Source organism: Balaenoptera borealis, assembly GCF_965194805.1.
Source record: "Balaenoptera borealis genome assembly, chromosome: 1".
NCBI classification, from domain to species: Eukaryota; Metazoa; Chordata; class Mammalia; order Artiodactyla; family Balaenopteridae; genus Balaenoptera; species Balaenoptera borealis.
In genome coordinates this window covers 96384045-96398660 of record NC_138860.1, presented here as the reverse complement: position 1 = coordinate 96398660, position 14616 = coordinate 96384045, and the positions used below count along the sequence as shown (strand labels likewise).

The following is a 14616-nucleotide window of genomic DNA, read 5'->3' as shown; positions in this document are numbered from 1 at the left end:
GGGCCCGTGAGCCACAATTACTGAGCCTGCGCGTCTGGAGCCTGTGCTCCACAACAGGAGAGGCCGCAATAGTGAGAGGCCCGTGCACCACGATGAAGAGTGGCCCCCGCTTGCCACAACTAGAGAAAGCCCTCGCACAGAAACGAAGACCCAACACAGCCAAAAATAAATAAAATTTTTTTAAAAATTAAAAAAAAAAAAAACAGATAACAGCTGTAACTCACGCTTGTAGCTGTAACAAAATACTTTTAAAAAAAATGTTTTTGAGAATAATCCTTTTTGCATACAGCAGTAGTTTATTTTTATTGTATGACTATACTAGCAATATATGTATTCTGCTGTTGATGGACATTTGGGTACTTTTCAGGAACAAGTATGGTGCCTGTGCACTTTCTATTTTTTCTTTTTTTCTTTTTTTTTTTTGAGATGATCATATGGTTTTTATTCTTCAATTTGTTAATATGGTGTATCACATTGATTGATTTGTGTATATTGAAGAATCCTTGCATCCCTGGGATAAATCCCACTTGATTATGGTGTATGATCCTTCTAATGTGTTGTTGGATTCTGTTTGCTAGTATTTTGTTGAGGATTTTTGCATCTATATTCATCAGTGATATTGGTCTGTAATTTTCTCTTTTTGTAGTATCTTTGTCTGGTTTTGGTATCAGAGTGATGGTGGCCTCATAGAATGAGTTTGGGAGTGTGCCTTCCTCTGCAATTTTTTGGAAGAGTTTGAGAAGGATGGGTGTTAGCTCTTCTCTAAATGTTTGATAGAATTCACCTGTGAAGCCATCTGGTCCTGGGCTTTTGTTTGTTGGAATATTTTTAATCACAATTTCAATTTCATTACTTGTGATTGGTCTGTTCATATTTTCTGTTTCTCCCTGGCTCAGTCTTGGAAGGTTATACCTTTCTAAGAATTTGTCCAGTTCTTCCAGGTTGTCCATTTTATTGGCATAGAGTTGCTTGTAGTAGTCTCAGGATGCTTTGTATTTCTGTGGTGTCTGTTGTAACTTCTCCTTTTTCATTTCTAATTTTATAGATTTGAGTCCTCTCCCTCTTTTTCTTGATGAGTCTGGCTAATGGTTTATCAATTTTGTTTATCTTCTCAAAGAACCAGCTTTTAGTTTTATTGATCTTTGCTATTGTTTTCTTTGTTTCTATTTCATTTATTTCTGCTCTGATCTTTATGATTTCTTTCCTTCTGCTAACTTTGGGTTCTGTTTGTTCTTCTTTCTCTAGTTCCTTTAGGTGTAAGGTTAGATAGGTGTAAGGTTAGATTGTTTATTTAAGAGTTTTCTTGTTTCTTGAGGTAGGCTTGTATAGCTATAAACTTCCCTCTTAGAACTGCTTTTGCTGCATCCCATAGGTTTTGGATCGTCGTGTTTTCATTATCATTCGTCTTTAGGTACTTTTTGATTTCCTCTTTGATTTCTTCAGTGATCTCTTGGTTATTTAGTAACGTATTGTTTAGCCTCCATGTGTTTGTGTTTTTTATGTTTTTTTCCCCTGTAATTCGATTTCTAATCTCATAGCATTGTGGTCAGAAAAGATGCTTGATATGATTTCAATTTTCTTAAATTTACTGAGGCTTGATTTGTGACCCAAGATGTGATCTACCCTGGAGAACGTTCCGTGCGCACTTGAGAAGAAAGTGTAATCTGCTGTTTTCAGATGGAATGTCCTATAAATATCAATTAAATCTCTCTGGTCTATTGTGTCATTTAAAGCTTCTGTTTCCTTATTAATTTTCTGTTTGGATGATCTGTCCATTGGTGTAAGTGAGCTGTTAAAAGTCCCCCACTCTTATTGTGTTACTGTCGATTTCCTCTTTTTTTTTTTTAAAACTGTTCTTAAATTTATTTATTTATTTATTTATTTTTGGCTGTGTTGGGTCTTCGTTTCTGTGTGAGGGCTTTCTTTGGTTGTGGCGAGCGGAGGCCACTCTTCATCGCGGTCGCGGGCCTCTCACTGTCGCGGCCTCTCTTGTTGCGGAGCACAGGCTCCAGACGCGCAGGCTCAGTAGTTGTGGCTCACGGGCCCAGCTGCTCCGCGGCATGTGGGATCTTCCCAGACCAGGGCTCGAACCCGTGTCCCCTGCATTGGCAGGCAGATTCTCAACCACCGCGCCACCAGGGAAGCCCCGATTTCCTCTTTTATACCTGTTAGCAGTTGCCTTATGTATTGAGGTGCTCTGTTGGGTGCATATATATTTATAATTGTTATAGATTCTTCTTGGATTGATCCCTTGATCATTATGTAGTGTCCTTCCTTGTCTCTTGTAACATTCTTTATTTTAAAGTCTATTTTATCTGATAATGAGTGTTGCTACTCCAGCTTTCTTTCGATTTCCACTTGCATGGAATATCTTTTCCCATCCCCTCACTTTCAGTCTGTATGTGTCCCTAGGTCTGAAGTGGGTCTCTTGTAGACAGCATATATATGGGTCTTGTTTTTATATCCATTCAGTAAGCCTGTGTCTTTTGGCTGGAGCATTTAATCCATTCACATTTAAGGTAATTATCGATATGTATGTTCTTATGACCATTTTCTTAATTGTTTTGGGTTTGTTTTTGTAGGTCCTTTTCTTGTGTTTCCCACTTAGAGAAGTTCCTTTAGCATTTGTTGTAGAGCTGGTTTGGTGGTGCTGAATTCTCTTAGCTTTTGCTTGTCTGTAAAGTTTTTGATTTCTCCATCAAATCTGAATGAGATCCTTGCCGGGTAGAGTAATCTTGGTTGTAGGTTCTTCCCTTTCATCACTTTAAGTATATCATGCTACTCCCTTCTGGCTTGTAGAGTTTCTGCTGAGAAGTCAGCTGTTAACCGTATGGGAGTTCCCGTGTACGTTATTTGTCATTTTTCCCTTGCTGCTTTCAATAATTTTTCTTTGTCTTTAATTTTTGCCAATTTGATTACTCTGTGTCTCGGCATGTTTCTCCTTGGGTTTATCCTATATGGGAGTCGCTGTGCTTCCTGGACTTGGTTGGCTATTTCCTTTCCCATGTTAGGGAAGTTTTCGACTATAATCTCTTCAAATATTTTCTCTGGTCCTTTCTCTCTCTCTTCTCCTTCTGGGACCCCTATAAAGTGAATGTTGTTGCATTTAATGTTGTCCCAGAGGTCTCTTAGGCTGTCTTCATTTCTTTTCATTCTTTTTTCTTTATTCTGTTTCTCAGCAGTGAATTCCACCATTCTGTCTTCCAGGTCACTTATCCGTTCTTCTGCCTCAGTTATTCTGCTATTGATTCCTTCTAGTGTAGTTGTCATTTCAGTTATTGTATTGTCCATCTGTTTGTTTGTTCTTTAATTCTTCTAGGTCTTTGTTAAACATTTCTTGCATCTTCTCGATCTTTGCCTCCGTTCTTTTTCCGAGGTCCTGGGTCATCTTCACTATCATTATTCTGAATTCTTTTTCTGGAAGGTTGCCTATCTCTACTTCATTTAGTTGTTTTTCTGGGGTTTTATCTTATTCCTTCATCTGGTACATAGCCCTCTGCATTTTCATCTTGTCTATCTTTCTGTGAATGTGGTTTTAGTTTCACAGGCTTCAGGATTGTAGTTCTTCTTGCTTCTGCTGTCTGCCCTGTGGTAGATGAAGCTCCTGTGCACCATCTTGTACAAGTCTTTATGCACATGTGCATGCATTTCTGTTCGGTGTGTGTATGTGTGTGTGTGAATGAAATGGCCAGACTGTACACTATATATGTGGTAGCTTTGGTGGATACTGCTAAGAAATTTTTCCAAGTAGTTGTACCAGTTTACACATGAACTAGCAGTTTACGAGTTCCACATCCTCCCCAAATTTAGTATTGTCAGTCTTTGTAACTTGAGCCATTCTGCTGGATGTGTGGTGGTATGTCAGTGTAGTTTTAGAAGTCATTTCCTCTCAGGTGTGGGTTGACTTCTTTCACATGTTTCTTCTGTAGGTCTGTAGGTAGTAGTCGACTTTAAGTACCACTTAAGTTTTCATTAAGTGAACCCATTGGAGGGAAATTAGTGGCCGCATTGAAGCTGCCTATCACGTAAGCAACCAGGCTGTGTGGGACCATTTGTTTGTTTTCCTTTAATTATATATTTAAATCCCCTGAACATTTTCTACTTATGTTCATCAACTCTATAAACATTACCATAAAAGAATACTTTCATGGAGTGGATTTATGATGTAATTTGATGCTAATTATGGGACTGTTACTAAACTGGGTCCCCTTAGAGGAAAGTTGGTTGTGCTAAAACTCTTGTAAGTCTCTTGGGTCTGTTTAGTAGATTACATCTTCTAGAGCACCAAATTAACTAATATGTGCTTCCTTAGAGATATGAATGAATCTCTCTTAGGGGAAACAACTGAGTAATTGTACCCCTTTTTGAAATGAAGTAGAGGGAAAACAGACAGAAAGGAGTAAAGGTCACAGATTGCCTCTGGTAGTGAGATTTCGGAAAAACAACTTCTGGCCAAGTGCTTGCTTAGGCTTTTAGTGAAATCTTGAGTCAGTAACTATAAATCATCAGCTCCTTGAAGATGATTATTGTTAAAGTTGATGGTATTTGTGTTTGTTTAGGTAAGGGTACAAAGGTAGAAAAACTGAGAACTCCAGTTCCTGTTCTGAAATGTATTTAACTCTTCTATAGTTAGTTGTCTGGCTCTTTTTTTTTTAATTTTTTTTTATTTTTGGCTGCTTTGGTTCTTTGTTGCTGTGCACGGCTTTCTCTAGTTGCGGCAAGCGGGGGCTACTCTTCGTTGCGGTGTGCAGGCTTCTTATTGCGGTGGCTTCTCTTGTTGTGGAGCGTGGGCTCTAGGCGCGTGGGCTTCAGTAGTTGTGGCTTGCAGGCTCTAGAGTGCGGGCTCAGTAGTTGTGGCGCACGGGCTTTGTTGCTCCACGGCACGTGGGATCTTCCCGGACCAGGGCTCAAACCCGTGTCCCCTGCATTGGCAGGCGGATTCTTAACCACTGCACCACCAGGGAAGCCCAACTGGCTCATTTTTATCATTATCTTAGCTGACCCTCGTTTAATTTCCAGTTCTCAGAAAATGTCCTTTTAGCTTATGTTTAAAGGAAGAGGTGCCATCTCCTGGCGTATTGGGAAAATTCATTCACGTACACCCTACAGTGTACTGCTATGAGTTTTACCTTAGAGGAGAGAAATCTTGACCTAAATCTAGAAATAAGACTTTCATCCTGGTTGCATAAATTCTTAGTCTCTGATAGGTAATTCAGCTTACAATATATTTAATGTTACCTGAGATCTCTGTGCATATTTGATAATACCAAATAATAGGTCACTTAGTAATCAGAATACTTTGCAGAGCATTTTGCTGTGATTATAGACTTGAAGTGCCATGTTGATCCCATTTAAAAAGTACTGAGATATGGAATAAATTTAAATAGCAACTATAAATGTTTTTAGTAAGAGTATGTGAACCTTAAGGGCAGCTTACCTAGCCTTAGCCGTTAGGCAAAATCATACTGAAACATGTTAGTCTCTTTCTAATATGTCCTACTTTTGAAAACTGAGGAAAGAAATTCATCTTCAGGAAATTATTCCTTTAACCTAATTCTTTTCTGCTGAGCAGTAAACCTAACTTTGAGTCTTCTGCCCTTGAAAATGGGCATCAGCTCTTTCTGTGTCATTTCTTCTTGTCCTAGCCTGAATTGGAATAGGTAACTCTATTATAAATAATCATAAAATGGTTGAATAAAGAATTTCCATTGGGAAGTTGATGCAGGCATGAGTTGTTTCCTTAGTGGAAAAGGAACCTCTAAAAATAAGATGATAATGGGGTAGAAATGAAATAATCACTGTTTTCCTCTTTACTGACAGGACTGCCAGATACATATGAAACACTAAGTACAATAAAACTATTTTTTAAACATTTTTAAAGGGAGTTTAAAATAGCCTTGTTACTATATGTTTAATATAATTTAGTTATCTAATAATGGTCAGCCAAAATCATTATTTCTCTCTGTATTGTTAGATATCTACTTATTTACTATCATCTTCTGACATAAAGGTTAACCATATATATCAGTATATATATATCTGTATCTATTCAATGTTCTAGATTACAGGAATGAAGAACTGTTGCCTAATTGGAAAGTGCCAGCATTCCAGACTTCAAAAAATAAATCTGAAGAGGCTTCTCCTGTTTTATATATTATGTGAAGAATTTAGATCTTATATTGGTTTGCACAAGTTCCCTGGAGAAAAGAATTGCTCTGTGTATATCTCTTGGAAAATAAGACAATAGTATTTCTCCTTTGCAATAGCAGTTATAACAGATGTGAAAATAAATATACTTGACTCTAATATGATTATACAAAAGAGCATGGATACATTTCAAATGTTAGATATTGCTACTATAATCAAATGATTTCATATTGACCTTTTTATCATGTTTCCTCCCTGTCAAGCACTAAAAAGTTGAACCATTATACTTTATATCTGTAATGATATAGATTATGAAAATTTCCCCTCAGACTCATTGCAGCAGATAACTTTTTTGAGTCATTGACTTCATTTTCTATTTAAAAAATTATGAAATATCATTCTGTCATTATATTCTAATTAAAATTGTTTGTGCATAATGCTTTGGAAAAATGGGTCTTTTATAGAGAAAAAAACTGGGATAACTGATTTCTATGGCTTTCAAAGCTAAAATATATAATATACTAAACCAACTCTAATATTGCTTCTTGTGTTTTACTGTCAGATTAAATTACAGCTTTTATGGATGATTAAATTTTAGTACATTTTCATTTGGTTTGTGTGTTTTTGTTATTGTTTAGATTTAAGGCCTTTATTTTATAATGATCACGTTGTTTTAAATGCAGCAGTAGCTCCTTCCTGGCTGGTACCTGCAGAACACTTGGCTTTAAACCCCTAAGTAAATGGTGATTTCTCTACAAACAGACCTCGCACTTTCTGTTCTATATATATTTATTCCTATTATACAGTAAAATACATCAGACTACATACAATAGTTTTGTATATTCTCTCTTGATCTTAAAGATTGTATCTTATTGAATAAAATATCCCACTGTGTATTATTTTTATATGTAAAAAGATAAGTTTAATACTGTATCAGGGTTTAACTTTTACTACTTCAAATCTTCCACAGGTTGTAATTTCAAGGGAATCATTTTGCCATTGTTAATTTGTTGAGTATAAGTCCACCAATGAAATGTTATGTAAATATTTTCAAGTTTGCTTTATAATAGATCGAAGAATCTAAGAGAAGTGGGGTAAAAGTGAAAAAGCATATAAAGGATGTGTCAGTTGCTTTTTCTTCAACTGTATATGAAGTAGTATAGTGGTAGTCATATGGAAAAGATTGCTAAGTTAAATTTTTAGCTGGCTATATAGTGGTGCTTTTCCTTTCCTTCCTAGTTTTTTTTTTCTATATTTTACAAAAAGTGGGGCTTAAGTAGGACATGGACCTAGGGTGATATGACTTATGTACACCATAGAGGTAGAGCAAAACAGCTTGTTAGCCACTTAAGTGCTAGAGAGGGAAAGAAACAAGCTTAGGAAACCCTGTGCCTTGTCCCTGAATGTTGAGGAGGAGACCAGTCCTAGAAAGTCTAAATCATTGCTCAGGGATCTAGATGCTGTCTCGTTGCAACTAGGTGTGAAGTAGTGTTCATGCCTTGTTGAGACTTCCTAGGAGTGTGGTCAGCCCCATCAGTTACTAAATTGAAATTTAAAGATCAGATTTCAAATGTAAGCTCTGACCAACCTGAGAAAATGTTAAAATATTGTAAAAAAAAAAAAATTGGAAATTGTATTCTTTTAAGTTTCTAATAAACTTAGTTACCTAATACTTACCTTCTACTGATTCAGTTATACATATGTCTGGGACTGAGGGGCCAAAAATCTCATAAATGCAATAAATTTTTAAAAATAATAATAAGTGAAGCATTAGGGCCAGTCTGTCCAGGTCAGTGTAGCATATTTTAAGGTCCTCTAAAGTCATTCTGCTTTGAAACTCACCTCTCAAACATTCCTTTGGACTTAAAATCATAGATAAACATCTCATAAGCGAGCAAACATTTCTAAATATTACCTGTTACATAGATTGTGTCGTTATTTTCCAGATTAAGTAGGAATTATTTTAAATAAGAATAACTCCCAGGTTACAGTCTGCTTGACTAGTAGCATAAACTCGATGTCCTCTGTTTTAGGACATGGTAGGAAAAGATGACAGGTACTGGATTTCTTTGTTACGTCTTACACAGTCTACTTGGGATAAAGGTAGAACTGTGAAGAAAAATGCCCTTGTGGCACACAGTAGTTTGCAGAGCAGGACCAGCTGAAATCAGAGACATGCATTGCTATCTCAAAGAAGTCTGCCATTGCTGAGCAAGGTGGAAAGGTATCCTGTCAGAAAGTGAGATAGGTGTGCTTTTATATTGTCCCTATGTGAAGTCCTTAGTCTTGGTTCCAGAGGGGAGGGTGCCTGAAAATACGATGTATTTTTATAGCAGAAAAATCAAAAAATCCTCAAGGTTATTATATGAATCTCATATGGTGAATATTCAAGAACTGACACCATATTAGTATTTATGGCTATTTAAAGTATATTAACTTTGGTTATATGAGTAATATCTAATTTAAAGGAGGCTTGATGTCACAGTCGATAGTTTGCTTTTTTCCACTTGAATACGAACAACTTTAATGGCTTAATAGTGTCCCCAAACAATCTTAGTTCTAGAAACTAAGTTAATACATAATCTATAATTTTACCCTCCACCAGGGGGAGCTTCAGTATCAGTTAACACTTCTACCATTGAATTAAAAGTATATATTCAAGCCATCTATTCTATAAATACTGTGTGCCTCACAAAGAGGTGTGAAGGCCTTCCCTCAAGAGTTTGCAATTTAATTGGGCAGAGAAGATATAAGAAATTCGTCAAAGATATGAATAGCATTGTAATTCATTGAACTGTGGCCACAGGGCACATTCTCTTAGGAATGTTTAGAGAGAGATGGATATTGGTGTTTTTTTCTCTTCCCCTACAACTTTGAACTAACCTGTATTTGGCAGCTTGTTTTGCCATCATAGCTGGCTGCCTTTTACTCCTTGGTGAAACAGTGTGCGTCTTTGGAGTTAGAATGTACTTGGAAAAAGTTAATCCTTGGGAAGATACTGATCTTTATTACCAACTTTATTAAAATAGGTTACTTGGTCTGATGCTATTTTTCTCCACATATGAACATTCTGCATTTTCTGGACCTGCCCAATTTCAAATATTTTGCCTCATTATCTTCACAGGTACACATGTATTTGTCAGTTCATGTATCCGATTTTTGTTTTCAGGACTGAGGGACAGAAAGATACAAAGATTACCTCAGTATTTTCCTTTGTAAGCAATCATAGTAGAATGTTAGAGGGCGTAAAATACACTCATAAACATGTGTGTAGTGAAACCAAAGTGTGAAGAAATTGTCAGGTATTCGGAGGAGGAAAATAACTTGTAAAATTATTTTGTTTTATTTGGGTCTTGTACTTATTTAAGGTGCTACTTAAATGTGTGTTAAAATAGTCCCTCTTGACTCAGCTCCAAACTTAAAAGGGCAGAGTGGTTTGGGTGCTTGTCCAGGATCTGGAAAGAGCCCATCTTGCCGGGAAGGAAATGAATGTGAGCTTTGAGGCAGTCTAACCACCCAGCTTTTAGCATTTCTATTCCCCAAAAATGTAAAAAAAAATGCAAGTTATTCTTAAAAATGTAGCATAGACATTGCATTGAACATGGATTTTTCTTACTATAACTTCATCTTGGGTTTGTTGAATGTTGAATGTGTAGTGCACTTATTTAATGCCATATCCTGCTTAAATATTCTTGTTGAGAACAGCTGGAGACTTTGAACTGGGTGCCTAGTTCTGTTTTCTGGGAGGCAACATGGATTCTGTTTTGCAGACATCAGCAAGAGCTTTAAAAGTGAATTGGGGATGCAAGTTCTTTGGCTTGTTAAGAAGCTTCCTGTGGTTCTGGGCCCAAGGTGTGACATACATTTCCTGCTAATTGCTTCTCTTAAGAAGCATGGGCTTGGCTGTTCGTTTTGAGGAAAAACCTTAATAAACCTTCCCATTTTAAGCAGTGATGTGACTCTTATTTTGAGCTCTTGTTTTCAGTGCATTTTTTTAAGCTTAACCAAATGCAAGTTCTTGTGCCTACTTCTAACCATGTAAAAGTTCTTGTAGGGCTTACAAAGCAGAACAAGGCATGATCCTTACAGACCTACCAGCAAATATTTATTGTGCCTCTACTGTATGCCAGGTGCTGATCTGCATGTTGGGGCTATATCAGGGAATAATACAAACCAAAATCCCTTCATCGCTTCCCTCGTGGAGTTTCTGGCAGGTGGCAAAAGCTGTGTGTGTGTGTGTGTGTGTGTGTGATGAGTACTATGGAGAAGAGTTAAGCAGTGTAAAGGGGCAGGAGTGCTGGGCAGAGGGAATGTGGTGGTGGTGGGTCACAGGTTTAGGTCTCACTGAAGTTGCTCTTGCATAAATATTTGAAATGTGTAGCCCATACACCTGCCTGGGGGAAAGCACAGCCTTCCATGCAGTGGGAAGGGTCTGCAGATGCCATAAGGTGGACATATGCCTGGTGCGTTGCAGGATCAGCGAGGAGGCCAATGTGGCTGGAGCAGAGGGAGCAAGGAGGAGAGTAACAGGAGATAACAGAGAGGTAGTGGGATGGGGGAGGACACATTTCCTTCCGCATTTACTGAGTGGAATCCATGAAAGAGCTTTCGGCAGAGGATAAAATATGGTCTGACTCGGCCTACCATAAGGAATACTATTTGAGAATAGCCTATAGAGGGCCCAGGATGGAAGCAGAGAGACCAGTTAGGATACTGAATAATCAAGTATGAAAGTGGAGCCAACAGGAAATGCTGACACATGGAGAGAGAGAGAGAGTGTATGTGTGTGTGTGTGAGAGAGTGTATGTGTGTGTGTGTGTGTGAGAGTGTGTGTGTGAGAGTGTGTGTGTGTGAGAGTGTGTGAGTGTGTGTGTGTGAGAGTGTGTGAGTGTGTGTGTGTGAGAGTGTCTGTGTGTGTGAGAGTGTCTGTGTGTGTGTGAGAGTGTGTGTGAGAGTGTGTGTGTGAGAGTGTGTGTGAGAGAGTGTGTGTGTGTGTGAGAGTGTGTGTGTGTGTGAGAGTGTGTGTGTGTGAGAGAGAGTGTGTGTGTGTGAGTGTGTGTGTGTGAGAGAGAGTGTGTGTGTGTGAGAGTGTGTGTGTGTGAGAGTGTGTGTGTGTGAGAGAGAGAGTCAAAGATGACTCCAAGATTTTTCGCCAGTAAGGTAGTGAAGATTATGAAGGAGCGGGTTTGGAAGGGGAAGAGGGAGGGGGTCAGGAGTTCGATTATGAACATACTAAGTGTGAGAAGTGTGTCACATTCTAGAGTTGTACAATAGGTGGTTGGATATGAGTCTGGAATTCAGAGGAAGAGGTCTGGACAGGAGACTTACATTTAATATTTAAGAGCATGAAGCTGAATAGGATCACTAGGGTCGAGTATAGACAGAAGCAATCCAAGGATCCTGTCATGAGGTTGGGAGATGAAGAAGAATTAGCAAAGGAGAACACGGAGGTCACTGGTGACCTTGATGGGCTGTCAGTGGAGTGGTAGGGGACAGTGTCTGGAGTAGGTGTAGGAGAAAATGGAAAGAAAGACAGTGGCGATGTCAGGCATGGATTCCTGTTGAGCTGGATGAAACAGTGCATGTTTGTGTGCTAATAGGAGTGGTCCACTGAGGAGGCATGTAAGGGAAGAAGCTGACCCAGATAGGAGCATGGCTGGGTATAGTGGCAGAAGGCAAACAGTATGTGGTACAGAAACTGGTAGGTTACAAAGAACTAATAAAAGGTACCATAAAAAAGTTTTAAGCAGAGTAGCATGAGACAGAAGAGACAGATGCTTTGTGTTCTGGGAGATCTGAAATGCTCCCAGAGAGGGGAGTTGAACCAGGCTTTAAAGGGTGGAATTTTCAACAGGTGTTACAGGCAGATTGCAGGAAAAAGCAAGTGCAGAAAACAGGAACCAGGAGTGATCTAGTTTCAGTTGGTATTTATGTGGAGAGAAGAAGCTGGAGCCGTATCATGACAGGCCTTGAAACAAGAAGTCAGCAACTAGTAGGTTGAGCTAAGCAAATAACAAGCGCATAGCATCATCTGGGTGAGACCTGGAGAGGACAGGGTGGGGGGATTTCAGAAGTAAAGGGGATTGGCAATTACAAGGTTATAAGGCCTACTCCCCACGGATTCTAGTGGTCTTCCCAGGCTTCATATCGCACTTCATTTTCCCTCTTTCTCTAATGACGATGATCTCTGAGGCTTATAGTTGTGATCATTCCCAAACAAAAGCTCCATTTCGAAGGGAACCAGCATTAACACTTTGGCACTCAAAGATGTTAGGGAGGATTGAAGAGAAAAGTCTTTTTTTTTGCTCTGTATTCCTCTGCTTCACTTGACATAATTCTCCCCTCAGACCCTTAGGTACCTACAGGGTGGGTAGTTAGCTCCGACCTTCACACCCTTCCAAGTTTTCCTTTCTTTACTGTTATTTCACAGCAGGAGACAGCAGCCCCTCTGGCCCTTCAGACCCTTCCTTTCCCTGTGGATCTACCATTTTGATTAAGAAGGCTCTTTTCCTTAATCCACTCCTGTTGGGTAGGTGCCAACTTTCCCACCAAGACCCCATCATTCAGGCCTTCCCTTGCGGGTGAAAGCAAAGCCACAAGCCACACTTCTGTAGCCCCCGTCTCCCTTGCCCTTTGCATCACTAGTATCTCTCTAGTTGGCTGGGTTGGGGAGTTTGAAGGAGCCACCGGCGTTAAGGGGTGCTAAGCATGCAGTCTTGCCATTATGGAGAGTAGGACTCGGAATTGTGGAACTAGGCACTGGGCCCTGCCTGCCTTCCCTGGGAGGGGATACATTTAATGGAGAAGTTTAAAGAAGATATTTGATCCCTATGTTCCCTGTAGGGCCCCAAAGCCAAGACCAGGAGCTTTGGAATTCTTCGGGCCTTTGAAATCACTGATACAGTCCCTAACCCCTTATTTTCTGGAATATAAATTGACTTATTTGAACAGATGCTTGGAACCTCAGATCAGGGATTCTAACACCTGCTTGAGTCAGTCTGCCCGGTGCTCCCTGTGATAAGGAGCAAGCTCCCTAGGCCCGTCCCTAGGCAGTGCACGTAGGAGGCTTTGAGTGACTACTTGGTGGCCGCCCGGGATGAAGTTACCAGCCTTGGCACTTCTGCTTGAGGAGCAGAGTCTATGCAGGGATTTCAGTTGCTGTACTTAAACACCATTTGGAGGAACCTCTGTTGCTGCTTCTTGCTTTTAGAAAACTTTTTATGCCTGATACCCTCCCCTTTCCCACCACTTCTACACAAACGACTGATATGCATGCTGCCTTGCTGGGAGACAATGTCTGGAGTGTGGCCAGTAGTGGGGCTGGAGGGAGGGAAGGCGCTGAGCACCCAACTCTCAACTTCCTTCCCCCTTGCCCCACCCTGACCCTCCACAATCACAATGGGGGAAGGAGAATCTAGCAGACTCGATGTCCCCAGCAGGGGCGGGGATCCCTGGCAAAGCAGGTTAAGAAAAACTCCTGCGGTAGGTTAAGTCTGGGGCCAGATGTTGTTGCCAGAAAGGACAAGGAGATGAGCCAGGTCAGGACGACCTGTTGAAGGGGAGCAAGTAGAAGGGGATAAAACTTGGAGGCTGGGGTAAAAGTGATGTCCTCCAGGATGGAAAGAGGGAGCCACTGGGATTGAGCAGGCATGGAAGAGAAGTGGCTGCGGTCATCTGCAGGACCTGAGGTCTGGGCAGCCAGATGACAGCGTGCCAGGGGCAGGGAGCTGGGTGGGAGGAGGAGGGCCAGGGCTCCTCAGACAGCCCGTGTTACAGTAGAATTGGCCTGGAAAGCTAGGGTGGAGACGCCAAAGCAACAGGCCAGGGACAGAGGGCACCACACAACAGCTTGGGGAGGGGGCTCAGGATGGGGAGTTGACTCTCTTGAAAGTGATGTTGGCCCCAGCTCCCCTCTCCTGAGGAGTGGAGTGAGAAGTGGGCCTGGGGAGGCAGCTGAGGGGCCTTGACTGCCGGTCTTGCCCAAGGCAGGAGATGCAGGAGCTGGGCTCAGCAGAGGGCTCACTCAGGAGCGGAGGTCACGTCGAGAGCCCTGTGCTCCGTGGTGCTGGAGATACAGGAGTGGTGGGAGAGGAGTTGCTAGGGTGACTTACAAAGTAAGTCCTGTGGTTGGGTACAGGCACAGATAAAGCCCCTGGGGAGGGCTTCGCAGAGGAGATGCCCTTTAAACTGCAGAGTGAAAGGTGCGTAACAGGTCAGCCAGTCAGAGGCAGTGGGGAAACAGCAGTGCCAAGACCTAGAGGCATAAAAACCCCAAGCTTGGATCAAAGTGCTCACCTCCCTGGAGCGTCAAGTGGGGGGGAGTGGGAAGTGCCCAGAAATAAGGCTGAGAAAGTCCACTGGGGTCTGTTGGGAAGGACTGGGCCTCCAGACACCCACGGAAGACAGGCCAAATGAGGATGAAGTCACAGGATCTTCACTTCCTTCACCTCCTCTGTCCTCCCAGAGCCC

The 14616-nt window shown here is 40.9% G+C and overlaps 1 protein-coding gene across 5 annotated transcripts in view; it reads left to right on the top strand.

Moving 5' to 3' along the window:
- Positions 1-10094, top strand: part of RAP1A (RAP1A, member of RAS oncogene family) — a 79894-nt gene extending 69800 nt beyond the window's left edge. For all 5 annotated transcript variants that reach the window (XM_082380576.1, XM_082380579.1, XM_082380577.1 and 2 more), the window contains exon 8: positions 6062-10094. The gene's annotated coding sequence lies outside the window, so the exon portion shown is untranslated. The remainder of the gene's footprint in view (positions 1-6061) is intronic.
- The last annotated feature ends 4522 nt before the right edge of the window (positions 10095-14616 follow it).